At 39.7% G+C, this 10,000-nt stretch overlaps 2 non-coding genes across 2 annotated transcripts; both read left to right on the top strand.

The window, feature by feature from the left end:
- Positions 1-5,793: 5,793 nt before the first annotated feature.
- Positions 5,794-7,714, top strand: LOC143263606 (small subunit ribosomal RNA). The gene has a single exon (XR_013036999.1). It is a non-coding gene; the product is annotated as a small subunit ribosomal RNA (ribosomal RNA).
- Positions 7,715-9,047: 1,333 nt separating this feature from the next.
- On the top strand, positions 9,048-9,202 carry LOC143263614 (5.8S ribosomal RNA). The gene has a single exon (XR_013037006.1). It is a non-coding gene; the product is annotated as a 5.8S ribosomal RNA (ribosomal RNA).
- Positions 9,203-10,000: the final 798 nt, after the last annotated feature.

Raw genomic sequence — 10,000 nt, 5'->3', positions numbered from 1 at the left:
TTTCATGTATAAAGTTTAATTAATCTCCCAATAGTTTGCCGGGAAACATCGATTATTCCGATCTAGAAAGAGACAGAGACAGTCGATCCGCGTTATGTTAAATATTTCAAGGTTACCGATTCCATAAAATTATAAAAAGTATACGGCTGTGTAGCGGGGATCAAAACGAGTAATTTCATGTATAAAGTTTAATTAAACTCCCAATAGTTTGCCGGGAAACATCGATTATTCCGATCTAGAAAGAGACAGAGACAGTCGATCCGCGTTATGTTAAATATTTCAAGGTTCCCGATTCCACAAAATTATAAAAAGTATACGGCTGTGTAGCGGGGATCAAAACGAGTAATTTCGTGTATAAAGTTTAATTAAACTCCCATTAGTTTGCCGGGAAACATCGATTCTTCCGATCTAGAAAGAGACAGAGATAGACGATCCGCGTTATGTTAAATATTTCAAGGTTCCCGATTCCACAAAATTATAAAAAGTATACGGCTGTGTAGCGGGGATCAAAACGAGTAATTTCATGTATAAAGTTTAATTAATCTCCCAATAGTTTGCCGGGAAACATCGATTATTCCGATCTAGAAAGAGACAGAGACAGTCGATCCGCGTTATGTTAAATATTTCAAGGTTACCGATTCCATAAAATTATAAAAAGTATACGGCTGTGTAGCGGGGATCAAAACGAGTAATTTCATGTATAAAGTTTAATTAAACTCCCAATAGTTTGCCAGGAAACATCGATTATTCCGATCTAGAAAGAGACAGAGACAGTCGATCCGCGTTATGTTAAATATTTCAAGGTTCCCGATTCCACAAAATTATAAAAAGTATACGGCTGTGTAGCGGGGATCAAAACGAGTAATTTCGTGTATAAAGTTTAATTAAACTCCCATTAGTTTGCCGGGAAACATCGATTCTTCCGATCTAGAAAGAGACAGAGACAGTCGATCCGCGTTATGATAAATATTGCAAGGTTCCCGATTCCACAAAATTATAAAAAGTATACGGCTGTGTAGCGGGGATCAAAACGAGTAATTTCGTGTATAAAGTTTAATTAATATCCCATTACTTTGCCGGGAAACATCAATACTTCGATCGCGCGAGAGAGACAGAGAAACGAACAGTCTTTTTTTCGATTTACGGCTAAAATAAATTTTTCTCATTTTATTCAATAACATATTCTTGCTTAGATAACTTTTTTACATAGGGATTAAGCATTTAGAACGATATAATGTTTAAAATAAGGGCACTTTACTCTTGACATTTTACGGTTTTTTCAATTTTCTGAAAAATCCTATCATTAGATTTTTTTAAAAATACGATATTCTTGCTTAGCTAACGTTTCTACATAGGGATTAAGCATTTAGAACGAAATCTAATGTCAGAAAATGGCACTTTACTCTTGACATTTTTCGGTTTTTTCAATTTTCTGGGAAATCCTATCATTAGATTTTTTTAAAAATACGATATTCTTGCTTAACTAACGTTTTTACATAGGGATTAAGCATTTAGAACGAAACCTAATGTAGGAAAATGGTACTTTACTCTTGATCGGTACGTTGGGACTTTGAAAATATTCGGGCGTACGCGGCGCGCTCGGCGCTTCGAACAGCTCCGGTGTCCCCATTATTTTCGATTTACGGCTAAAATAAATTTTTCTAATTTTTTTCAATAACATATTCCTGCTAAAATAACTTTTTTACATAGGGATTAAGCATTTAGAACGATACATTGTTTAAAATAAGGGCACTTTACTCTTGACATTTTACGGTTTTTTCAATTTTCTGAAAAATCCTATCATTAGATTTTTTTAAAAATACGATATTCTTGCTTAACTAACGTTTCTACATAGGGATTAAGAATTTAGAACGAAATCTAATGTCAGAAAATGGCACTTTACTCTTGACATTTTTCGGTTTTTTCAATTTTCTGGAAAATCCTATCATTAGATTTTTTTAAAAATACGATATTCTTGCTTAACTAACGTTTTTACATAGGGATTAAGCATTTAGAACGAAATCTAATGTAGGAAAATGGTACTTTACTCTTGATCGGTACGTTGGGACTTTGAAAATATTCGGGCGTTCCAATCGCTCGTCTGTTGCATCATAGCGCGTCTCGGCGCAATCGACCGATTCGCTCGATCCATTATTTTCGATTTACGGCTAAAATAAATTTTTCTAATTTCTTTCAATAACATATTCCTGCTTAAATAACTTTTTTACATAGGGATTAAGCATTTAGAACGATACATTGTTTAAAGTAAGGGCACTTTACTCTTGACATTTTACGGTTTTTTCAATTTTCTGAAAAATCCTATCATTAGATTTTTTTAAAAATACGATATTCTTGCTTAACTAACGTTTCTACATAGGGATTAAGCATTTAGAACGAAATCTAATGTCAGAAAATGGCACTTTACTCTTGACATTTTTCGGTTTTTTCAATTTTCTGGAAAATCCTATCATTAGATTTTTTTAAAAATACGATATTCTTGCTTAACTAACGTTTTTACATAGGGATTAAGCATTTAGAACGAAATCTAATGTAGGAAAATGGTACTTTACTCTTGATCGGTACGTTGGGACTTTGAAAATATTCGGGCGTTCCAATCGCTCGTCTGTTGCATCATAGCGCGTCTCGGCGCAATCGACCGATTCGCTCGATCCATTATTTTCGATTTACGGCTAAAATAAATTTTTCTAATTTCTTTCAATAACATATTCCTGCTTAAATAACTTTTTTACATAGGGATTAAGCATTTAGAACGATACATTGTTTAAAGTAAGGGCACTTTACTCTTGACATTTTACGGTTTTTTCAATTTTCTGATAAATCCTATCATTAGATTTTTTTAAAAATACGATATTCTTGCTTAACTAACGTTTCTACATAGGGATTAAGCATTTAGAACGAAATCTAATGTCAGAAAATGGCACTTTACTCTTGACATTTTTCGGTTTTTTCAATTTTCTGGAAAATCCTATCATTAGATTTTTTTAAAAATACGATATTCTTGCTTAACTAACGTTTTTACATAGGGATTAAGCATTTAGAACGAAATCTAATGTAGGAAAATGGTACTTTACTCTTGATCGGTACGTTGGGACTTTGAAAATATTCGGGCGTTCCAATCGCTCGTCTGTTGCATCATAGCGCGTCTCGGCGCAATCGACCGATTCGCTCGATCCATTATTTTCGATTTACGGCTAAAATAAATTTTTCTAATTTTTTTCAATAACATATTCCTGCTTAAATAACTTTTTTACATAGGGATTAAGCATTTAGAACGATACATTGTTTAAAGTAAGGGCACTTTACTCTTGACATTTTACGGTTTTTTCAATTTTCTGAAAAATCCTATCATTAGATTTTTTTAAAAATACGATATTCTTGCTTAACTAACGTTTCTACATAGGGATTAAGCATTTAGAACGAAATCTAATGTCAGAAAATGGCACTTTACTCTTGACATTTTTCGGTTTTTTCAATTTTCTGGGAAATCCTATCATTAGATTTTTTTAAAAATACGATATTCTTGCTTAACTAACGTTTTTACATAGGGATTAAGCATTTAGAACGAAACCTAATGTAGGAAAATGGTACTTTACTCTTGATCGGTACGTTGGGACTTTGAAAATATTCGGGCGTACGCGGCGCGCTCGGCGCTTCGAACAGCTCCGGTGTCCCCATTATTTTCGATTTACGGCTAAAATAAATTTTTCTAATTTTTTTCAATAACATATTCCTGCTAAAATAACTTTTTTACATAGGGATTAAGCATTTAGAACGATACATTGTTTAAAATAAGGGCACTTTACTCTTGACATTTTACGGTTTTTTCAATTTTCTGAAAAATCCTATCATTAGATTTTTTTAAAAATACGATATTCTTGCTTAACTAACGTTTCTACATAGGGATTAAGCATTTAGAACGAAATCTAATGTCAGAAAATGGCACTTTACTCTTGACATTTTTCGGTTTTTTCAATTTTCTGGAAAATCCTATCATTAGATTTTTTTAAAAATACGATATTCTTGCTTAACTAACGTTTTTACATAGGGATTAAGCATTTAGAACGAAATCTAATGTAGGAAAATGGTACTTTACTCTTGATCGGTACGTTGGGACTTAGAAAATATTCGGCCGTACGCGGCGCGTCTCGGCGCTTCGAACAGCTCCGGTGTCCCCATTATTTTCGATTTACGGCTAAAATAAATTTTTCTAATTTTTTTCAATTACATATTCTTGCTTAGATAACTTTTTTACATAGGGATTAAGCATTTAGAACGACATATTGTTTAAAATAATGGTACTTTACTCTTGTGATTTTTCGGTTTTTTTTGATTATTTTGAAAAATAAATTTTTGTAATTTTTTTAAATACGATATTCGTGATCAGTGAACGATTTCACATATGGATTAAGCATTTAGAATCGTGCGGAAGCGTTATTAAAAAAGTTTACTCGATGCGATGGGACTTTGAAAAGTTTGTGAAAATTTTCATATTGGGAAAAAATGTGTAATTTTTTGTCTAGTTTACGGTAATGTAATTTATTTTAATGTTTACTATAAATTTTTTTTTCGTTCGTTCACGCGCTATGTTACAACAGCACGGCCGGGCGGTCTGTTGCCGCGGCGGTTTACACTCATAAGCGCGCGTGCTATTCGGCCGGCGGCGCCGGCGTCCTTGCCGGCCGTTCGGTATCTATAAGAGATACACGGTCCGTGCGAGGCGGACGGAGCAGAGCGGGTTTTGGGCCAATTCTACGATCTCGGTCGAGAAGCTGTCTCAGAGCTCCTTCGGGGCTTCGGTCCTGACTGTTTCGTGCCGTTTACGTTACGGACTTTTCTCCACACAGCGTGGCCACGGGTCGGTGTCTTTGACCGAATGGCCCATATGTGGCAAGCCCTACGGGGTTGGTTACCCGTATGCACTTTGTATGTATACTCGTACTCACTGAGCAATCGACTCTTCTGTCCGAGCGATGGAAAAATTTTTTAAAATGCATCTGTAAGATTTGGAAGCAAATCGTACCAATTGAAAACTGTGGCTAAAATGAATAGCCCAGTGGAGAGAGAAAACTATCAAAAAACTGATTTTTTAAATCAAGAGGTGTCAGAAATCGAAATGCCTAGCGCGAGCGGAAGAACACGCTTTCTCGCCAGTCCAGCATGTGTCCTGTCCGTTCTTCCTCGGCTTGCCGATTTTGCCCAGATCAGAGGTTTCGTGCTTCCGGCGGTCAGAAGATCAGTGTGAGCGTACGCGCTTCCACGACTATGGCATCACCCATGTACTTTTTCCTTTGAATATATTTGAGTACATAAAAAATATTAAAACATATAGAGAGAACTGTGTCTTGGATCTTAAAAATTTGTCAATAGCGATGATATATTATTACTTAACTTGAAGTATTTGTACGTTTTAGCTGGGACGTACATTTATCTTACAAGATGTTAATAGCGAGACTCTTGAAGATAAAATTATCTTGTGATTTTATGAAGGCAAAGATAGAAACGTACGAAGCTGGCGTACGTAGAAAAATGTGATTTTATGATAGAACAAAAATATAATACGTACGTTTTTGGGCGTACGGTAAAATATCTGTATGGTAGAAAAATGAAAGAAATTGAGCGTTAAAGAAGATATGTTACAAGCGCGGAATGTGGCAAAACTTGTACATATTTGAAAGAGAAAAGTGGTGTGTCGACCTGACATATATATATGAAACAGGCGACGATGGAAAAGGATTTAAATTTTGTCCATTTTATATATACATATTGTATAGTTCCCTGGTTGATCCTGCCAGTAGTCATATGCTTGTCTCAAAGATTAAGCCATGCATGTCTCAGTACATGCCGTATTAAGGTGAAACCGCGAATGGCTCATTAAATCAGTTATGGTTTCTTAGATCGTACTAAAATTTACTTGGATAACTGTGGTAATTCTAGAGCTAATACATGCAAAACAGAGTTCCGACCAGAGATGGTAGGAACGCTTTTATTAGATCAAAACCAATCGGTGGCGGGTGTTTACACTCGTCCATCGTTTGCTTTGGTGACTCTGAATAACTTTGTGCTGATCGCATGGTCTTATAGCACCGGCGACGCATCTTTCAAATGTCTGCCTTATCAACTGTCGATGGTAGGTTCTGCGCCTACCATGGTTGTAACGGGTAACGGGGAATCAGGGTTCGATTCCGGAGAGGGAGCCTGAGAAACGGCTACCACATCCAAGGAAGGCAGCAGGCGCGCAAATTACCCACTCCCGGCACGGGGAGGTAGTGACGAAAAATAACGATACGGGACTCATCCGAGGCCCCGTAATCGGAATGAGTACACTTTAAATCCTTTAACGAGGATCCATTGGAGGGCAAGTCTGGTGCCAGCAGCCGCGGTAATTCCAGCTCCAATAGCGTATATTAAAGTTGTTGCGGTTAAAAAGCTCGTAGTTGAATCTGTGTGTCACAGTGTCGGTTCATCGCTCGCGGTGTTTAACTGGCATTATGTGGTACGTCCTACCGGTGGGCTTTGCTCTTCACGGGGCGGTCCAACTAATATCCCATCGCGGTGCTCTTCACTGAGTGTCGAGGTGGGCCGGTACGTTTACTTTGAACAAATTAGAGTGCTCAAAGCAGGCTACCTTCGCCTGAATACTGTGTGCATGGAATAATGGAATAGGACCTCGGTTCTATTTTGTTGGTTTTCGGAACCCCGAGGTAATGATTAATAGGGACAGATGGGGGCATTCGTATTGCGACGTTAGAGGTGAAATTCTTGGATCGTCGCAAGACGGACAGAAGCGAAAGCATTTGCCAAAAATGTTTTCATTAATCAAGAACGAAAGTTAGAGGTTCGAAGGCGATCAGATACCGCCCTAGTTCTAACCATAAACGATGCCAGCTAGCGATCCGCCGAAGTTCCTACGATGACTCGGCGGGCAGCTTCCGGGAAACCAAAGCTTTTGGGTTCCGGGGGAAGTATGGTTGCAAAGCTGAAACTTAAAGGAATTGACGGAAGGGCACCACCAGGAGTGGAGCCTGCGGCTTAATTTGACTCAACACGGGAAACCTCACCAGGCCCGGACACCGGAAGGATTGACAGATTGATAGCTCTTTCTTGATTCGGTGGGTGGTGGTGCATGGCCGTTCTTAGTTGGTGGAGCGATTTGTCTGGTTAATTCCGATAACGAACGAGACTCTAGCCTGCTAAATAGACGTAATTATGGTATCTCGAAGGCTCTCGGCTTCTGCCGGTGGGGTTTTTACTACCAACGTACAAACAAATCTTCTTAGAGGGACAGGCGGCTTCTAGCCGCACGAGATTGAGCAATAACAGGTCTGTGATGCCCTTAGATGTTCTGGGCCGCACGCGCGCTACACTGAAGGAATCAGCGTGTGTTCCCTGGCCGAAAGGCCCGGGTAACCCGCTGAACCTCCTTCGTGCTAGGGATTGGGGCTTGCAATTATTCCCCATGAACGAGGAATTCCCAGTAAGCGCGAGTCATAAGCTCGCGTTGATTACGTCCCTGCCCTTTGTACACACCGCCCGTCGCTACTACCGATTGAATGATTTAGTGAGGTCTTCGGACTGGTGCGCGGCAATGTTTCGGCATTGCCGATGATGCCGGGAAGATGACCAAACTTGATTATTTAGAGGAAGTAAAAGTCGTAACAAGGTTTCCGTAGGTGAACCTGCGGAAGGATCATTACAATGTTCCAATATATCTCAAAGAGAGAGGAGAGGAGGAGAGAAAATGAATTCGATTAGTTTGTGGATAAGAATTCATATAAAAAAAAAAGATATTGTTGAGCCCGCCAGATCATTCGTGCGTGATTTACACGGCCAGACGTGTGTACTACACGTATTAGGCCTTTGATCTGCGTTGCGTAGGCCACAACAAATCTTTCAAAGAGAGAGAGATATATGTGTTGTTGGGGTTTGTGATTATGAAGGTGCCCCAACGCACAAAAATATATAAAAATGTACAAAGTTGGGATGTGGTGTGGTGGAGAAGAGTTGGGCCCGACCAGATCATTCGTGCGTGATTTACACGGCAGACGTGTGTACTACACGTATTAGGCCTTTGATCTGCGTTGCGTAGGCCATCTTCCTTCCAAGACACACACGTGTTGGGGTTTGTGTGATTTTATGATAGTGCCCCAACACGGAAAAATAAGCGTACGAGAAGAGTTGGGCCCGACCAGATCATTCGTGCGTGATTTATACACGGCCAGACGCGTATTATATTACACGTATTAGGCCTTTGATCTGCGTTGCGTAGGCCATCTTCTCGATAGAGAGAAAGCCAATGTATTCTTTTTTCTTTCTTTACACACACACACACACACAGTTGTAGTAGGACAGGGAGGGATGCGAGCGTGCTAATCACGCTTCCTCAAGTCTTCGCTGTGGTGTAAAAAAAAAAAGAAAAAAAGGAATCGTTGGGAAAGTCCAAAGGACGAAAATATCGGGCAGTCTGAAGATAACTTAATGCTCGTTTACATTGGTATCAAGAGAGACCGGCTTGTGTAGCTCGTTTCAATGCTGTGTCGTTGTCATTGACACCCTACTCTGTTGCGCGCTAGTGGCAGCATGAGCGTGGGACGTATATATATATGACACCCAGCTAGAGCCGGCCGTGAGTCCGTCCGGTGTAAATAACGACGAAAGGAGAGAGAAACTTTTCGAATCCAGTATCGGGTTGATAATTGTCCAGTTTGAATATCCATATCCCCGTCGTTTTTGGAGGTGATATACTCTCTGTGTTTCTTCGATAGAAGGCTTTTCAATGTTCTATTCGCTCCGACCGTCGAACTTGCAAGAAAACAGTGGTTTTGGATTTGCTCGTACATATATATATATGGTTTCGACGGAAATATCTCGTTCTTTAAGGGACAATTATGTCGTTGTACGACGACTCCCGAATCTCCTTCGCGCGCTGGTTGGAGCTCTTCGGGTATCGGTTTGTTCCGAAATATAACACAAAAATGTGGTGGATAGCAAATACACATTATATATATGAGAGAATAAAAGGGAAAAATTACCCTGAACGGTGGATCACTTGGCTCGTGGGTCGATGAAGAACGCAGCTAATTGCGCGTCAACGTGTGAACTGCAGGACACATGAACATCGACATTTCGAACGCACATTGCGGTCCACGGATACAATTCCTGGACCACGCCTGGCTGAGGGTCGTTTACGTACTTATAAACTGCTTGCGTTGATGGCACTTGTTGCCTATATACGTACGAGCGAATGATGGGCGCTTCGTCGGCGTTTGTCGCGGTCCTATGAATATTGAGAAATTTTACGTACGTCTAACAGTCTTCGAGAGAGATGGAAATCGTGTTCGAACTAGCGTGAGTGTGGAAGGCGGTGTCGTGTGTCGTATATGTTTTATATACGTCCGCCCGTCTGAAACACCGCTTCGAAGCGGTGACAAAATCTTTTTCGGGACGATTCGTATCCGTAGAACTATCGAGATTTCACTGGTACATTTTCAACGCGCTCCCGACGTCGCCTGAAATGAAACGAGATGGGTTTAACCCACGAAAGCGTACTACACGAGTCTGTCCTATGTGAAGACTGTGTACAGAGATCGAACGAACGCATGAAAGAAATTGAACGAAAGAACACATAACCCGCAAAAATATAGAGTAGAATTGTGACCGTTGCTTCGAATTTGAATTTATATGTATATATATATCATAGCCCCAGGGAGTGGAACCTATGAGTGTGGAAGGATGTCTCTTACCGTTATGTTGCCAGAGGAAAAAAAGTCTCTCTCTTCGTACGACACATTTGTGTACGAATTGTATCGATGGCTATATAGATCCGATGTTGCACATATTCTGAGTAAAGAACACCCCACCCGGGTTACCGTCCTAAAACTCTTCTATTGGTGTGGCTATGATGTGTGTGTCAACGCAATCGCGAGTCTGGTTCTACGGGAAAACCGTTTGTCGGTCGCCCCATATATCTTTTTGTTCTCTT

Source organism: Megalopta genalis, unplaced genomic scaffold (assembly GCF_051020955.1).
Source record: "Megalopta genalis isolate 19385.01 unplaced genomic scaffold, iyMegGena1_principal scaffold0858, whole genome shotgun sequence".
Lineage (NCBI taxonomy): Eukaryota > Metazoa > Arthropoda > Insecta > Hymenoptera > Halictidae > Megalopta > Megalopta genalis.
This window is presented reverse-complemented; position numbering and strand designations above follow the sequence as displayed.